The 20020-nt window shown below is 39.7% G+C and overlaps 1 pseudogene; it reads right to left on the reverse strand.

Annotated features, from left to right (window-relative positions):
* Window positions 1-3127: 3127 nt before the first annotated feature.
* Window positions 3128-10474, reverse strand: LOC120720402 (annotated as a pseudogene).
* Between the last annotated feature and the right edge of the window lie 9546 nt (window positions 10475-20020).

The raw sequence follows: 20020 nt of genomic DNA on the forward strand, positions 1-20020 counted from the left end.
CATCTCCCCGACACTCTCTGCTTCACCAGCCCTGTGCAGCTGGTCCAATCGCTGCGTCCTTAAACTGGTGTGTTTAAATCTCTTTACCTCTGTTGTGAACTTCACACAAAGTTTGTGGTAACAAAATCAAACTGACGAGGATCTGGTTTGAAAAACACACACTCACGAGACAAAATAAAAACAGACTGCTCAAAGCAAAAGCAGAGCTCACAGCTGGTAGCACAAAACACAGTGACAACGTGCGTATCAGATACCCTCAGTGCCAAAAGCATAAATATGAAAACATGGGATCACCAAGAATACCCTAAAAATGGCATTGAGGGGGTGTTACAGTGAAATAAAATGAAACGTTTTCATCTGAAAATGTTTCATTTTAGTAAAAACAATGCTCTGTAGTTTGATACTGTCGTTACAGACAAAGCGGATGTTTAAAGCCTTTGGACGCACATTTGAAATGCACTCATTCTCCTTATCAGCTGGAAACATTAAAGCCGTAAAATGACACACCCGCGTGTAACAAACCATTTGTTGGGGGTTGTGGATTTGACACCTCAGCATTGTGAAAGTGGGGAAACATGTTTCTGGCTGAGCGTAAGATTTCTGCTTACAACTTAGAATCTCAGTTCTAAATGAAATTCAGATGTTTTTTTAAGTATGGCTAATGTATTATTTGACTTCTAAGGCATATACACACACACACACACACACACACACACACACACACAAGAACAACAACAACACAGAGAAGAAGAAGAGGGGGTCGTTTTACTACACATGATAAAAACGCAATCATTCATCTTCCAACTGTATCTTTCTGTTCTGGCTTTAGAATCATTGGTTGTTTACTGATCTGTACTTTGGGAGTCATACTGTTGTGATACTGGGGAGAAGAGGGTGAGGTTTGATAGACTAAACCATTACACACAAAACTTGAAAAAGCTAAAGAGTGTGTGAGACTGCTAGCTGTGTCGTTCAGCAATAAACTCATCTATAAATGTGTTAGTAAAGAGTGACGTGTACTTCTGTCCCATTAAGCAACGGTTTAAGTTAAAAAGAACAGTAAAAAGAGTTAAAAATGTTAAGAAGATTTAATTTTGAAGGTGAACTTGCTAATAACCTCACTTACATACACGTAAGTGTATATATGTCATGATGAAGGTGTTAAAAAAGCATAAATATAGGTATTTGTTAAAAACTATATTTTATTTGTCGTTCATGAGGGTTGATATGTACATGTTAAAAAAGGCATTCATTTTGATGATCATTACTGTTGCTCAAGCTAACACAAAGATGTAAAGTCATATTTTGAGTTATTTCGTGATACAATATTTATGTAAACACAATCATTTTTTCTATTCTGTATTTCTTTTCAACCACAGTTTTCACAGCTTGTCAAATGAAAATTGTGAGTAAAAAGTCAACTCTACTCGGACTCGTGTATTCATTGACAGAGGTTTAGCTTGGTGTTTAATCAGAGTTGCTACACTCTGCAACAGAACACTACAATGCTGTAATTTGATTATTTTAATAAACATGTGACTTGGATGGATTGGATGCTGGCGTGACCACAGTACACACATCTGCTGTCGCTCACAGTGGTCCAAGGGAACGCTCAGGGAGTTTGTGTGTTCGCTCAGACACATGAAAAATTAGAGGGAACATTGTAACTGGCCCACTTATTATATGTAAGCCAGTATGCTATTGTATATATTCATATATATTAATATGCTATCCTTCCAAGTCTGAAGACTATGGGACAAAGAAATAAACATGCTCATATGTGTAGGCTAACTATAGTTAGTATCAGCCAGTATCAGTATCAAATATTTTTGTGATGGTAAACTGTGCTTTTTATTAGAGAAGTCATTGGCCTTAATAAACTGTGGTGCAGTTTCAAATGGCAACTAATTGTAGTTTCTTCAGTAGCTGGTCAGTAGCTTACAATACAAGAAGTAAGTTGGGTAATTAAAATATTTTTAAAGATGCACTGTGTAACAACCCTTATTGTGTTATAGCACTACTAGGGGGGAGGTTGTCCTACTATGGTAGTATTTGGGGGGAGTCTCCTAGGGGGTTTTCAGATTCATAGGCTGCATCCTCCTGAGGCCGCATTTGTAAGACGATTACGTCAACGGCAATGTGACGAAGGCTGTCCAAATTCACAGACTCTTCCAAATGCAGCCGACAAATGCATCCTCATTTTCCCCAGATTTGAAGGATGGGTCAGGTGTTCCCTTCGTGGCCCACCATATCCCAGAAGTCATAGCGCAACCCAGCCAATTCCAGTTTCCAACAATGACAGCAGCTACTTAGTTTTAATATTATTCATATTACTCTTTCTGGATCACAAAATAAACTTTTAAGATATTTTCAGGCGAGAATGTAATTGTGTAAACTTCAAATATCAAGACATCACATATTTGCAAAAGTGCTCCGACGTTTTCAGAGACATCTGTTACCCACCTGCCTGATAGCTAACTGGAAAGTTGAGGCTCACTAGAGCCGGCGAGAACACTGGACTCCCAGCACATTGTTTTCAGACCCCGTGTGGTCTTTCGCCAGTCAGGTTAAACATTATATATAAGTCACTTAGAATAAACGTCAAACAGAAAACTTATTAAACAGTAGTGTGAGATGATCGAGAATTTACGCCACTGTCCTGTTATATTTTAGATAGCAAGGAGCAGACGGCTGAGTTTATTAAACTCCAATGAGACAGCGGTGACGCAAATCTGAAGGCTAGACCGTCCAATTCCTCAGCCACTCACTTCCGGCCTACCTGGCCCTCGGAGGACCCGGCCCGCGTAGACCGCGAAGGCAGAGTCCTCAGGAGTATGCAGCCTATGAATTTGGACACGGCTCTAGTTTGTGTGTGAGTATAGTGGCAGCTGTTACATGTTGCTCATGTGGCTGTCCAGAGAGGGACCTCATCATTGTAACGGACTGGCGCTGGCGACTACCGATCCCCGCACATCTATGTACAGAAAGAGTAGAGCTGTGGAGACCTGGCTTGTATGGTTTTATGTTGCTAAAAAGGAATAAAGGTCTGTTGTTCGATTTAACTGACTGGCTTCGAGTTATCCGGCTAACCTCCACACCACATGCCCGCTGGACCTGCTAGGCGCTCCTTTGTTGCCAGACTGCCGTTACAACTGTTAAGTGATGTACTAATCCACCTGTGCGTGATAAAAACATAAGCTTAAAAAATAAAACAACAAAACAAAGATCTCTTATTTAGTATTTTGTTTTATTCTCTTTTAACTGAGATGACATAACATGTTTACTCTGAAAAACATATGTTATATAGATGTTCATCTACAACATTTTCTGGTCATACCTTTTTTAATATTTCTCTCAGGGTGCAGTAAAATGATATAGCATTTGGGCACAAAAATACAGAGCAACAACCCATAACTAGATGCTAAGATAGCAAATATTCCCACTGCCACAGAAAAGTTTCCAGGAGAACTGACATAAGCTGGAATGAAAGAAATCCACACAGCCCAGAAAATCAGCATGCTGAAGGTGATGAACTTTGCTTCATCGAACCTGTCTGGTAGTTTGCGTCCAAAGAATGCCAGGAGAAGACAGACAAAGGCCAGTAGGCCAATGTAGCCAAGGAGCAGGTAAAACCCTGGAGGCCATGGCTCTTTACACTCCACAACAATCTAAAGATGTCCAGAAATTTGTTAGAATGGATTTTGAGAGATGGTACATTTTATGTGATTATACTTATTTTATGATAATGTTCAACATTTTTTAATATTAGTACAGAGAGATGATTTGTGTTATATTTTAACAACTGATTACTCACTTACTACATTGAACTATGTTCTAATCCTGAAGTCCTGAACTATAAGGATTAGAACATTTAAGACTATGGTTATGGCTGATGGTAATATCAAAATAAAGAAATAAAGTACAGTCTTGGTGCTTTACCCACTTTTCCAGTTGAAGCTTGGTAGTTTGGATTTCTGAATGGAAAGGGAGGTGCGCCCAAGACCCAACCAGTACAGAGGCAGATCTGGGGGGAAGGATTGGATGATAGAAGAATACAAGAAGTACCAAACATGTGCAATATTCAAAAACCATTACATTTAGACAGTTTCATATCCTTCCTTTCACCTGAGGAGCTGTAGTGCACAAGATCAGAATCCTCTGCTGAGATGTTCAAAACAGCATCCGACCCCTGGAAACAGGTACATTAGTCCGGAAAGCCAGGAGGACCACAATAGTCTTAACAAGGAGGCAGGACAAACACAGGACAAAGCTGATCCCAAATGCTGCCTGGCGGAGCCTACATGTCCACCAAGACGGCTGACCAATGAACACCAGACAATACAGGAAACAGAGCTTGAGTGACAGGAGAAGCAAGAAACTTATTTCTGCATTGTTGGCCTTGACGATGGGTGTATAGCGGAAACGATGAAAAACAATGGTGATGATGGTGGTCAGTATGAAACCGAGCAAGGTAATTGCTACCAGGATGATTCCCATCATGTCACTGAAAGACAGGAATTCTTCTACTCCTGCAACACATTTCACTTTTTCTTTGTCTGACCAGAAGTATTCTGGACATTTGATACATTCAGTGGAACCTTTGAAAACACAGAACACAGAAATATGCATGTAAACAGTCAGAAACTATTCATTACATATCTGTCATTTTAAATAACTTTAATACCATTTTGAAAAAAACAAAAAAATATATGGGCTACCGGTCTGGTTGCTGATCTCTCCATCTGCACAGGGCAAACAATCAAAGCAGCATTTGGGCTGTCCTTGGTGTGTGGCCTGCCTGCTGCCAGGGGGACATGGAGCACTACACTGAGATACAGGAACCTGAACAAGAAACAGGAAAATGATATAATAACGTGAATCAATAGATTGTTTTAGAGAATTTGACACAGTTTATCAAATAATTTTCAACAGCTTAAAAATGTTTAGTTTTAAGTGGCATAAGGAGTTTGGGGTAACAATGACCTACCCGTGACTGTCCTTTTGTCCATACAGTCATGTCCTTCACTATGTGCAGTTGCTGTCTTTGAAGAGCTGAACCATCATAGCTTCCAACTTTGATAAATCTGGCATAAAAAAATTCCCAATAAATTATTTAAAATTGCAATCAGGCCAAATAATAGCAATAGAATAAAATGAATATAAATAAAGCTTCTTGTTTATGAATACTCACACTTCAATTGCATCATTAAGTATTATGTTTTACCTAATTTCATCTGTGCTGTCCTTCTGCCAATTAATGATATCATAGAGAGGGACTGGCTCCCCATTGGAGTCAAAATATACATTTTCATGAAGCTGGTTGGTAAAATTCACAATTTTCAGATGCTGAAGAAACTGCATGAAATAGAATTTAAAAAAATCAACACTGACAAACAAAACAGATGATTTCAAAAGAACGTTCACAAACCTTGTGTAACATATTTTGTCGTAATTTCAATTACCTGGCCATTTGAAAATGAGCTGTGCTTCTCACATAATCCCCTGCTAGGTCCCACAGAATCACAGTTCAAAAAAGTGTGCAGCGCATGGGCAATAGCATATACAGCTTTATACACATTATAGGATATTCTGACCTTAGTTACATCACTATAACTGCTGTAAACATATCTGAGATCCTCTAAACCTGTGCATAAAGGCTTTTCAACCACACCTGCATTATCTATATAATCCGGCACATTAAATACATATTTTTGTCCCACAGTAAGTCCGGCCATGTAACCTGAACTATTTTGAGGGTCTATTTGATAAGTATTTGGATCTTTAAAGTTATCCTGAGTATCCTGTTCATATTTGTTGGTTCTGTCTCTTTGAAACTCCAGCTTACAACCAAACTGCTCTTCCCAGAACATATTGACAAATTCCATTCCTGGTTTGGGAGAAGGTCGGACATTTAAAAGAAACTCTTTCAAGCCAGGGATGCTGACTCCAGGGAAGGAGAAGCCCAGTGTTCCCTCCAGAAGAGAGTGGAAATTTGGTGAAGCCAGTCGGCTAGCAGTCACCCAGGCTTCACTGGCTATCCACTGTATCCCTGTTACATTTCTCCTGGCAAGCTGTAGAGGCACAAACAAAGGAAAAACAAACAAACAAAAAATATTTTATGATCAGTTTCATTTGATTTTTGTATTTTATTATGGAAGTACTGCAAAATATCTCATGCTATATGTCTAATCACACACTAGCAGACTTAACAGCTGAGATACTTACTTCTGAGAACAAATCTACCAGCTGGCCTTCTGTGGCAAAGACCACCACAACCCGAGCAGTTGAACTCGGTAATTTGTCTGCTATTTTTTGTATCTCAGCCACTGTGGATGATTTTGAGATAGTGAGATGAAATTCTACACACCCACCTTGTTGTCCAAATAGATCAGAGAATGCTTGGATCCCATAAAGACTATAGTCATCCTGAAATATATATACATAAATGACTTTAAGATAATGTTGTTATTTAAATCTAACTAATTTTATATTTCCAAAAAGTCTTCATCTCACCGTGGTCCCTATTGTGCCCACCCAGAACCAGCCAAAGAAAGTAACAAGCTGTACAAGGCCTCTAACTTGAAAGAGATCACTTGGCACAGTTCTCAAGAATGATGGGTACAATTGCTTATCAGTAAGACAGCTACAAGTGGCAAAATAACTCACCTATAGAGAGACGGGTTATTTTATAAAACTGACTTAAAACAAACTCTAACCATAAAACATTATTAAACGTGATTAAGCAATTTATTACCAGTGGTATGTTGAAAGGGCCAAGTGTGTGAGCTACAGCTCTTGTAGGGGAAGAGGATGCAAGACCAATCACAGCAGGCACCGGAGAATAATACAGACATGTGGAAGACACTCTTGTCTTTATTTCTTCTGTTGTGTTTTCCTTTATATATTTTTCTGTATTTTTAAGGCTGTTATGCATTATGGTTTTAACTTTAGTACCTCTATTTTTCATTTGTTTTGTTGTTACTCCTACAGTTGTTAATGTCTTCATTTCAGTACCTCTGTTTTCAGTTTCAAGTATTTCTTTAACCTGACTTTTCACTGCTTCAGAGTGACTCACTAAGGAAAAAAGAACTTTCAGACTGGTGTGGACATGGTCACAACTGTCCATAATCCGGTAGCCTAGTTTAACACCTGGTAATAGACTTGAATTACAGTTAAGTTCCTCCACTGCAAACACCATGGTCATCATCCAGCGAAAGGCTCTGAGGTCAAAGCTGTCGAGAAATAAGGTGAGTATTCTTTAGCGATAAAGCAATCACATTAACACAAACACGCAATGTAAATCATCTCTCTGAACCATAGACAGTGAAACAAAAGGGACACTATTATTTTTGATACTGAGATTTCAGTATTTTAGGGAAGAAAAACAAAAATGAAGACTCAAAAGATATAAACAGTACACTTATACTCACCTGCTGCAAGATGTAGTTTCTGGTTTAGTTTTGTAGCTATACTGTGGATCACTGGCAACATAATGCAGAGGGAAAAACCCTCCAATCACAACATTGCCATCCAAGTGCAAGGCTAGAAGCTCACTTCTTTCCAGTTTTACACATTGAGGTAAACTAGAATCACTTCTCACATCCCCTATCTTTAAACCAGGTTCTGTCTTACTTACAACATCCTCTTTTCTCAGAACATGTCCTTCCACCCTTTGGAGCTGTCTTTCAGCTACAGAAGCATCAAAGAACATAATACAAGCAAGTTTAAAGACACAAAAAGGCAGCCAAAGATAATTACAAACGGTTGAATTCATAATGCATAATCCACTGTAGCCCTATAGAAATTGTGCTGACAACAATGCATCTCCAACATAATCTCTAAGAGTCTAATTAAAAACTATGATGGTTATGTTATTGCACTTATTCATATGAGTCATCATGAGATCACCCAATCAGAGTGAAATGCAAAAGGAGAGTGAACATTATTGTTCAAAGTTATGAAATGTCTTAAACCATCTTAATAAGATTATAATAATAATGAAAAAGAAAGAAACTGACACATATTTCATTTAAAAAACACAACATAAGTAATGACAATGATTCTATTTGCTGCTGAGTTTGAATTGATTTTCTCAATATAATGTTTGTTTCAATAGCAAAGTTATGTGGAAATATCCATAGCTATGTTCCACAAATAGTGATGCTCATACCATATTTCTACCACGTAAATATTAATCTTTTCATTATATTATATTATATTATATTTGTCAGAAAACCCAAGTAAAGTAAATGGACTGGTTCTTATATATCTCTATTCCACTTTTCTAGTGCACTCAAAGCACTTTAAACAACAACTTCAAGAAACACAGTTTTTCTATGCCTAAGTATATCTAACATTCACATAACACATCAGAGAGCAATTTAGGGTTCAGTATCGAGCCCAAGAAGACTCTGGCTTACAGAGGCCAGGGATTAAACCCCCAACATACTGTTGTAGTAGATGACCTTCATGAGCTACACCCACCCCAAAAAGTCACAGTTGGCAACAACTTGGGTCGTTATTGATACTTGTGGCACAGCTATGGGTGAGTGGGCCACACTAAAGCTGATATGATGAAGTTAGTCTAACACTGACTATATCAAATTTTCTGAGCTCAAATGTGGCCCAAATCTCACAGCACAGCTGCCACCTAACTATAAGATTATAAGTTTAGACAGCTCGACTCACTATCAGTGAAGGCCAAATGTGCCCCACGTTAACTGGCTGGCCAAAAACATCTATTGCAGTTTAGAGGTCTGTCAGGCAGATAGTATACTGCAAGTAAACAAAAGAAAATTTTGAAGATTTAGCACCAGTTAAGATGATTCCTCTGAAGATGGGAGAGTCTCAACCAGTAAGATGACAAACTGTATTAGGTTCGTGTCAAGTCTTGGTCACTGGTTTAAAGTCTTAATTGCACAGACCTTGCATGTGCCAAGGAAATGAAACAAAAACACATACCTTGATTAAATGTATTCAGCTATAAATTCAGAAAATATATACAAGATAAGAGCAGCAAAATGAAGAAAAATACAAGAATAGAATAAGATAAAATAGAAAAAACATACTATATAAAACAGAATTTAAAAAAGTGCTACGTTGCATCAGAAGAGATGCACTTAGTAATATTGCACATAAGGGCACATAAGTGAAGGTTACCATGGTGTATTGGGTGTGTGTGTGTGTGTCTGTCTGAACATGTGTGGTCTTGTCACGAGTTGCTGCAGCAGGTATCTCCACATGTTTGATTTGCTAGAGGTTTATGCTGGATACCCTTACTGGGATTAATGTCTCCTGCTTGAATTGACCCAACAACCTTTTTCTTTCTACACCCAGACTTAATAATAATAATGAGCATGCCAGATAAGCAATTATTTACTTAATAGCAATTAATCAATTGCTAATTGGGCTACATTTCTGTATTATCAACCGACTTCCCAAATTAAATGATTTCCAAAGTGATTTCATGAATGAATTTTCTCATCTGCTTTCAAGTGCTGTTGTTAAATTTGAAAAAGCAAAACAAAACAAAAAAACCCAACATTTTGGCAGGTGACTTTAATTTACATACTGATGAACCCTACTGTATTTTTAAATATTTTTTTAACATTGCCAAAGCAAATATGGGCATAAATTAAACTAAAACCTAAACTGGAAAAACTACACTATGATAACTGTGACAAAAAGGACATGAACATGATTCAAGACCAGAGCATGCGAGAAATGTGGAAAAAACATGAACATGTAACATGAGCATGACCTGAGCCGAATCATGAAGTACCTGAGCTTGACGTGACATGATGGAAGGAAAACATTGTACCCCTTGAATTAAAGATCCCGCAAACATAAAAAGTCAGTGCAGTGAGAGTTTCTCCAGCTTCCCTGAAGCAGCAACTCTTTCCCAGTAATAAAAGCATTCACACGCATCACTAAGCAGCCTGTGTGTGAGAAAATAAATAAAACAAACTTAAAATAAAATGAAAGAAATGCTTTCAAGCAACAGATGGTGGTTGGCAGTAGCAAGCAGCAAGCTAATTTAGCTTTTAGCCTGTCGTGAGATTCCCAACTGTGTGTGTATTTCATGCCCCTGGAGGATGGACATGATAAATGTGTGCTTTCCACATTTCTGAATAGACGGTTTTATTATCCCTGCATCAACTAGAGCAACCTGCTGTTGTCTTTTCAGGGTAAACCTTGCAGGTTCAGGAGCAGCTCAACTGTTGCAAAAGGCTCAGGACAGTCACTGCTGTGTGCAGGAAATGTCAAGTGTCCTTTCCAGACACACTTCTGGTTCCAAAAGGACCAAGTCATCTGCATCTCAACCAGCACCTAATGTCCCAACATTGGGATTGGGAGACCTCAGCTGGCCTTTTGCCAATAAAGAAGAGGAGGAGGACAAACTTAAGGCTTGGAGGTGCCCAAGCATCCCCCACCTCCTGACTATTCCTGAACCCAGGTTGGCCAGCCCCCTCATCTGTCAATTCAGCACAGGGCAGCAAAATTGTCAATAGGGGCGGTCCCAAAGGTGCTGTTCACCATGACCCATGGCTACCACCTATTGTTGTCACGCAGAACCCCTGTAACAACTACTCCCACCTTTACTCCACCCTAGCATGCTCAGATACTGCAGGAAGAACTCGTCAACTTTCCAGGCAAAAGTAACATAAAGGATGTGGAGGCCAGACATTTCCAGGCTTCCCGCTATTTTTTTATTTATTTATTTATTTTTTAGGGTGGTGGATTTTGACCAATTCTGGACCTCAGGGACCTCAACAGTGATCTTTGGCCCTTGAAATGCAAAATATTGATGGTCCCTGAGGTCCAGAATGGGTCTCTCTTTCTAAGAGCCTATTTTTCCTGTATTGGTTTTCCTTCACTGGCTCCCTGTTAAATCCAAACCCAAATTTAGAATCCTGCTGCTCAAATATAAGATCTTGGATAATCAGGCCCATCTTATCTCAATGACCTTATACTACAGTATCACCCCATTACAGCACTTCACTCTCAGACTGCAGGTTTACTTGTGGTTCCTAAAGTATTTAATAGCAAAATGGGAGGCAGAGGCTTCAGCTTTCAGGCCCCGCTTCTGTGGAACAAAGTTCCAGTTTGGATTCGGAAGACAGAAAGCCTCTCTACTTTTAACATTAGGCTTAAAATGTTCCTTTTTGATAAAGTATATAGTTAGAGTTGGATCCTCCCTTAGTTAAACTGCAATAGATGTAGGCTGCTGGGGGATTTCCATGATGCATTGAGTGTTTCTTCCTTAATCACCTTTCTTTAGTGTATCTACTCTGCCCTAATCTCTACCTGTCTATTTATACCGTTCTGTTCTTTGTTGCATCTTCTTTCTTGCTGTGTGTCCTGTGTTCTCTGCACAGGACACAGACGCCTGTTTTAAAACAGTTTTAAAATCCTGTTATTAACATATAAAGGTCTACACGAAGAGGCCTCTGCTTATATATCAGAGCTACTGAAACATTATCATTGCAGCTGACTTCTCAGATTGTCTTAGCAAGGTAAATGGTAATTGTCTCACTCTGTTACTTTAAAACCACATGCAGTCAACTTTTGAGGTTGTAGCACACAACCTCTCATACAGTCTTCATCACCCTGTTAGTTTGGCTAAATCTGTGATTTGTTTCAATGGACGGCTAAAATTACATTTTTATAGGTCAGCTTTAACATAATCTTTTCCTCAATATTTTGTGCCTTAGTTTATATCTTGATTGCATATATGAAGTTGTATGTGTTGGAACATGTATACTTATCTTTAATATGTGGCTTTTATTCAAACTGTAAAGACCTATGTTACTCTGTTCTGAAAAGTGATATACAAATAAAGTTATTATTTATGTAGAGTGTTTAATAATTTTTTTGGACCACCACCTAATGTAAGTTTTTGCCACAGCTGTCCTGAATTAACAGGACGGTTTCCTGTGGAAGCTATTAATTAAAATTGTTATCCATGAATCCGTTTCAAATTTACTGTTTGACAAAAAAGCAGACGCAACAGTAAAGCACACAGTTATTTTTTATTATTATTAAGATGCCAAATTATAGTTAATTACTTGCATTCCTGAGCAAAAGGTTGAAGGTTATGATAGATTGATTTCTGACTTCTCAGAGAAGTCTAATGTGCTGTCCCAAATTTGGATGTAGAAATGTAGTTAAGTTTGTTATTTGCCTAATAAACAACAATATAATTTTTAGTTTTAAAAAGGTTTTTGACAGATTTCTACAGATTGTATAATTGTGAAATATTTTTAAGCACTGTATGTATGTATGTATGTATTGATTAATTAATTGGCTCCACAGTGTTACATATTCAATTCAATTTAGTTAAGTTCAGTTTTCACAGTGGGTAAAGGTAAAGATCTGACAATGCATTTGCCTAACAAGGAGAAGGTTCTAGACTGGCAGTAGACACAGCAGGAGGGTTGTGTTAGGAACGTGTAAACAAGTCCTGAATCAAATATGTGGCTCCATCCACTGTTGCAACCCAAGGGACCTGAAAGAATCTCTTTCTTTCTTTCTTTCTTTCCTTCTTTCTTTCTTTCTTTCCTTCTTTCCTTCCTTCCTTCCTTCCTTCCTTCCTTCCTTCCAGAGGGAGCAAAGCTTCCATACATGGCTGATGGGAGTACGGCTGTGGAACTTAAAACAAGACACTAGGCAAAGTGTCTCATGTGATAGGGGAATCAGGAAAATTTTGAATGTGAAAGTAATATGAATTTTCAAAACCCATGCACCATCAACTTGAGACATTATTGAATGAAAAAGAGGGAAGATTTGAGGGATATTTACAAGTTTCCTTAATGCTGTTGTTGAGGTTATCGAACATTTATAAAATGCCCCCTAAAGGACAGAGTACATTGAAGTCCACATTACATTACAGATGAGGTATAAGCTTTTTGCGACTGAAGTCACAAGTAATTGAATAATATAAGTATTGGGGGGGGGACACATCTCATGTGGTATGGTATGTGGTATCATGTGGCATAATAAAATTATAAATTATTAACTCTGAAAAAGAATGCAAAATATAAACGTTCATCTTGGATTTTTTCCAGTCATGCCTTTCTTAATATTCCTTTCAGGGTGCAGTAAAATGATGTAACATTTGGGCACAAAAATACAAAGTAACAACCCATAACTACAGTGGGGCAAAAAAGTATTTAGTCATCCACCGATTGTGCAAGTTCCCCCACTTAAAATGATGACAGAGGTCAGTAATTTGCACCAGAGGTACACTTCAACTGTGAGAGACAGAATGTGAAAAAAACATCCATGAATCCACATGGTAGGATTTGTAAAGAATTTATTCGTAAATCAGGGTGGAAAACAAGTATTTGGTCACCTCAAACAAGGAAAATCTCTGGCTCTCACAGACCTGTAACGTCTTCTGTAAGAAGCTTTTCTGTCCCCCACTCGTTACCTGTATGAATGGCACCTGTTTGAACTCATCATCTGTATAAAAGACACCTGTCCACAGCCTCAAACAGTCAGACTCCAAACTCCGCCATGGCCAAGACCAAAGAGCTTTCGAAGGACACCAGGAAAAGTATTGTAGACCTGCACCAGACTGGGAAGAGTGAATCTACAATAGGCAAGCAGCTTGGTGTGAAAAAATCAACTGTGGGAGCAATCATCAGAAAATGGAAGACATACAAGACCACTGATAATCTCCCTCGATCTGGGGCTCCACGCAAGATCTCATCCCGTGGGGTCAAAATGATCATGAGAACGGTGAGCAAAGATCCCAGAACCACACGGGGGGACCTGGTGAATGACCTGCAGAGAGCTGGGACCAAAGTAACAAAGGTCACCATCAGTAACACACTACAACGGCAGGGAATCAAATCCTGCAGTGCCAAGCTTGGATGATTTTGAAGATCAGTGGCATTCAACTCATGATCAGCGTTCAAGTTTTCTTAAAATCTTGTAACATGATAACTAGAAAGAAGACAGCTAGGATTTTCAAACTGATCCCACAGATGGATCTACTATGAAGCTGAGGGACAGCACTGCTTAAAAGATCCTTTTTAAATGACTCCAGCTGTCTGATTTAATGAGACCACGTGTGCTCAAGTTTCCTGCTCTGACTCGGCCTCAGAATGTCTCGAGGCAGAAATCAAGCACACTCAAAGGAAATAAGCGTATCAGTGGGCATGTGCTCAGCACGCAGAGTGGGAGTGACTAAAGGTGCCACTGCAGAGCATCGCAGTTGTTTCGTGTGATTAAGTTGTGTGTTTATGAACCTGTGAGTGTTAGTCCTTTTGGCAGGATGACTCGCATGAAGCTGTTATAATTGTTTGTGCATGTTAAAGTTATGCCTCAGTTCTTTGATACCATGTTGGTAGGATTATTTGGCACTAAGTTAATAGCAGTGGCTGTAATCTCCCGCAGTCATTACATCCAGCGGTATTACAAATACAGGATGTACTCAACACAGCATATTTTCAATTGTATGTTTTCATTTTGTTTTTCTAGTTATTTGTGACTCTACTAATGATAAAATTGCCTGTTTCTGTTTCCAGAAAACCATTGCTCATAGTCCCACATACTATACAATGATAAGTTCAAGTATGGCTGTACCTAATTTGGATTAAGCCTGGCAAGCACTTTGATGTAAACATTTCTTCTGTGGGACTTAAAGACAGTTAACCCAACTCCTGGACTGCTGCAGTCTTCCTGACAGAAAGCTTAGGCCAGGCTTGTATGCCCAGTATATATATTCTATAACGTGTGTAACTACTTCGTTTAGTTGTTTTTGTTTGGATTTAGTTTTGTTTTTTTTCTTTTCAGTGTATTTCAGTGTCAGTAATTTGTGTAGTGCTCACTCACATTTTCAACTGGAAAAGACCTGCAATAGAAACGTATTTAGGAGCAAACAAGTGAATGAAAAGTTTGACATCATGAAGCCCAAACAGCACCTAGTTTTCAACAAAAACACATAACATAAGAGCAGCAGTGACGATGCAGCTGACACACATGAACCCATTTAAACTGGTCCCAGTGTTTTTAGCCTAACTTGAGTCTTGAACCATTGGGGCAAATGAGAAATTCCAGCAGTTCTTGAAAGCAGCAATTCTGCTTTTTTTGTGATGTTAGGGACATTATGGTAACTCGAGGCAGAACACCATCCAAATCTTGGTAAATAACACATGAAAGAACAAAACAAACAAACATGGTAAAAAGAAGCCAAACGTGTGATAACATTGTTCCATCACGCTCACTCACTATTCTCTCAACCTTTGCCTTCACGGGGCTGCTGCAACAATGTACCTGGGATTACCGTAATGATGCAAATATTAATGAAAAGTGCAGAGTTGCTGCTCTCAGGAATCATTGGACTTCTTTTAATTGAGGAAATGGATCAGGAGTTACGGTAGTTACAGATGTTTAATACAACCCTAGAAAAGAGCTTTCTGTAGTGCTGTGCGATACGGAAAGATGTTTTATGTCTCCGATACAAGTAAATACAGGGCTGATATGATCTATACTTTTTAATGTGGATGATGCATCATCAAAATGCCAAATTGTTTACATTTTCATGACCTTTACGTTGTTTTTTAGGGGGCTTCATCCTAATGATTATTAATGAGTTAAAACCGAGGACAGAAATAATAAAAGGATTTAGTTTGTAGCCCATAGTTTAAAAACAGTAATCACACATTATCCCTTTCTTTAACAGCAACACAAAAGGATAATTATACTCCATTAAATCTGAGCCATATTATATTCAGTATATTTATTTTAATTTCAGTAAAGTTTTTATTTAAATGACATGTTTCAGTGAGATAAATGTGTTATTTCAAGGTCGTTGCATCATTTTTACTTTTTGAGTTGGCTAAAATAAGAATTAGCCAGTTGCACTTTAAAGTAATATAACCAACATATCGCCACAGTGATCTACCTGGATATTCTTCAGAGCATGCTTTCTTGCATGTGACAACAAGAGACCTCTCGGTTGTCTGGTGGAGCATTTAGCGCCTCGCTACATGTTTCCAAATCGGCCTTTCTTCTCAGTGAAAGCTGTCCTAGAGAAGTAAAGCAAGTTTGTAAGTTTCTCTCTCAATGTTTGTAACGCATTCCCACGTTAAGCTTAACAACCGATATATGGAGCGACTGCCACGTCTCCTCTCCCCCTCCCTCTCCTGCTGCTACTTCAATCATGAAACTGATCAATGATCAGCTGATTGCAAGTTCCGTCTCTCTTGTTTGTTTCCCACTTTGCGCCAGAAAGAGGAAACCAGCAGATAAACCACAGCAGCACGTTTAAGCTTGATAAGCTGTTGTTAGAATTTATTTAATATTACTTTAATGCCTAATGCTATAAGTAGCTGACAGCTGGTAACTGTGCAGGGGCGGGTCTAGCACGGTTTTGCCAGGGGGCCAGCTGGGGCATTAACAGGGAAAAGGGGGGCACAAAGAAATACTTTTCTTTCTTATTCTCGTTTAAAATGTCTCGCTTTTAATAAATAATTATCTGAATCTTACAACCAAAGTTTTTATCTAACGTAAAATGTATAGAAATCTAATATTGTATATAGTAACTATTAAGTCTAATATATACCCTAGTAAGTTATAGTACTTTTTCCTTTGGGAAGATACCATCTGTGCAGTCTGCAGTTCTGTTGAAGAAAGATGTTGAATCTATTTAATTGTTGTTGAAAAATAATTGATTTCTGTGCATTTTTTTAAAATACCTGCATTAAATTAAAGTCGATTATGTCGATTAAGCACCACGAGGCAGAGGGTGGGCGATGGTTCCCTTTAGTTTTTTTTTTTTTTTTTTTGCTGGGAGTTTGCAACCCTGTTAGTTAGGTTGTTTAATATTTCTGCTAAGTACTCTTTAAAATACCAGAATAGGGAGTGATAGGTTTTGTATTGTTGATTGTCATTTATGCTTAGAAATATTTACTTATATATGCTTAGAAGTGTATATAATCATTTGTAGATTGAAAGAATGTCTCATCCTAGGAGGTCTGTAACAACTCTGTGTAGCATGAAGAGGGGGGTGAGTTCACTCCCCTACAGAGGAGAGGTCGTATCTTCTTTTGCTGATTTATGGTATAGCAAACACACGTATATCTGTTTAAGTATAAGAGCCTTTTGTTAGATGGACCAACAGGACAATGACCCCAAACACACCTCCAGGCTGTGTACTAGAAGAAGTATACTAGATGGCGGCGCGCACAGACGCAGCGGCTCTATGCTCTCCACTTGGGTGCCTTTCTTTTTTGTTTCTCCACTTCTTCTTCTTTTGTTTTCCTTATTGTGAAGCCAAATTTTCCTACAACCATCTGGAATTATGCAAGATCGGATATAACAGCCAGATCCCCATTACCAGTGATTATCAGAGGGTGCACAACATCCCCCCGGAGATAGCGAGGACATCGGGTGCTCCGTGGATTGTTATCGGCTCTGCCAAGAAACGCAGGCGGCGGAAGGAACGCAAACAAAAGCGGGGATGCCTGTCGGGCCTGCTGGCCAGGCTAAAGAAGCAGCCTTTCAAACCACCGCTCCCGAGCATCTTTCTGACCAGCGCACGGTCGGTCGTCAACAAAATAGACGAACTGAACCTACGTCTCGCCGCACAGCCAATCGTCCGTGACTGCTGTGTCCTGGTCGTCACGGAGACATGGCTCACTGCGCGAGGCTCCTGCCTACGACAGCCGTAACGCTCCGACAATCCATCAAGCGGTGGTAGCTTAGCAAAGTCGTACTGAAACATCTGACAGATTTTCGAGCGCCGTGCACATAAAATCGTTTCGAGGTCAGTAAACACAACCACAGTTCATACATAAGGCACACGGGGTTATAAGGGGCTCTGTCGACTTTCAGAAAAATCAAAGGATTGGTTTTAAGTGCGCCGTATTTTCCAAACAACACGGTAATAACGACGGCCCGCTAGCATGCTCTACCAAAAATAGTGCTTTGTTGTGTATCTGACGGACGAAAGCTAAACCAGTTCCACACCACTGAAGCTGCAGCATTTTTACAAACCAGTTCTGGTTCATCCGTTTCATTTAGCGATCCACTTTCGCTCTTCTCATTCTGCGTCATCATCCAATTCCACCTGTGATCTTGTGTCACCATTGCTCTCTGAGCTTTGTGTTGCTTCTTCTGTCACCTGACAAATAGGACATACATGACAATAAGAATAAAATGTGGAGCTGCTTCAGTGTGCCTGTCACTTTGTGCAGATCTTGACTCATCAGTAATGTTTGTAGGGTGAGTGCATTTTTAAAACAAGTTGTGCAAACTGCACTACAAGGTGGAATATTTGCAAAATCATAACTATGACCTATGAATACGTCAGTGCCATTAAGATGAAATTCTTGTGTCACCAACATTTTAACGTTAGGCATATAATTCTAACAGCCTCTGTAAACTAATATCCTGGCTGCTCGAGGCTGCTGTTTTCTCTGACAGCTTCACTTAGATTAGAATTAGAAACGCTGCTCTGAGACTGAGAGAACTAACAGTGCTGCATGTTGTGCTGTTAGTTTCCAAAACACGTTATTCATGGTTACATACAGTTTTAGACTGATGTGGGCCAAAGCCTAGCATAGCCTGCAACGTTATTGTGACGGACACATTTTATGTGTCAGACCCAGGACCCTGAGCAGTTATGGACTAATATTATAATGTATGTATTTTGTATTGCTGTCCCTCGTTCTCCCTGCTTGTAGACGTGTGTGTGTGTGTGTGTGTGTGTGTGTGTGTGTGTGTCCCTGGCAGGTGATTGGCCACACCTGCAGCTGATCAGGCCTGTCGGAGGAGCTATTTGAGAGTGTGGTGGAGCTCTCTCCGACGCTGGATCATTGCGTGGCTTCACGTCAGTCTCTCGACCAGTTCCTAGTTTGAGTCTGCTGCATTATTGTGTGTCTGACGGCTTCCTCTCTCTTATGTCCCCAGGAGTTACGGGGAGACGAGAGGACAGCGAGCACGGGGTGCTCATCACGGAGAAGCGGAGACAGGAGCACTAGCACTGGGAAGAGGACACGTCACGGGAGTCGGGAGAGCACGGGATTTATTGTCATGTCTGTCCATCGCTGTAAATAAACGCTTGTACATAGAGCACCGCGCCTGTGTCCTCCTTCCCTACACCCCCACGGTCTGCCAGCCAGACCGTGACATGAGTGAACTTGGCTTTAAGTGACTTACAGGTTTCTCTGAAAAATACTTTCTTATATCCAGGTTCTTCCTCTTTGCTGCCGTCCTCCTCTCCTCCTGGGAGCGCAGGCTTGCCGCTGCTAAAACTCAACAGAGCTCCCTGAAAGGTTCAGCCAATCACATTGGCCATATTTGTCACATGAGGTAGGACTCCAGTACAGGACGTAATTTAACTCTTTCGGCACCGCTGGGTGAATGAGACGTTGACAGATTTTTTTTTTCTTCTTTCTATCAGGTTTGCTTTTCTTTACTCGAAGAGATCAAATTATTGGTGGGGACAATTCAATAATCGCTGGATATTGGTGGGGACATGTCCCCTCCGTCCATGCCAAATCGACGCCCTTGCCCGAATCGATTCAATCCATGATTCGATTCGATTTGGGGAAATTTTGCCTCAGACAGTCAGCAATATTATAATTTAGATCATACCCCCCCCCCCCCCCCCCCCACACACACACACACACAGCCTTATGGGTACAGTAGTCTCCCGCTACACCTCCTTTTAGCTAAAGACATACTTCACAATGACTCACTCAGCTCACAAGAACAGGAATGCAGAGCATTATCAAACATTAAAATGATACACATCTCTCACTTGTTCACTTACATTTAAACGAAACACATAATTGTAAACATCTCTAACAGCCTAAGCCAGCTTTGAATAGGGCCTGAATGGATAACTTCAGAGAATTACACATCCAATCTTACACGAGGTCTCACCGCTCAACCAGATCTGGTAACAGTCCCTGTTGGTGTGAGGTGGCTCCTATTTCTCCTTAGAAAACCTGTCTGTCTCTACCACATAAGATCTGGGAGCACTGGCAGGTCCAACTACTGCTCC

This window comes from Simochromis diagramma, unplaced genomic scaffold (genome assembly GCF_900408965.1).
Source record: "Simochromis diagramma unplaced genomic scaffold, fSimDia1.1 OVJJ01000318.1, whole genome shotgun sequence".
Lineage (NCBI taxonomy): Eukaryota > Metazoa > Chordata > Actinopteri > Cichliformes > Cichlidae > Simochromis > Simochromis diagramma.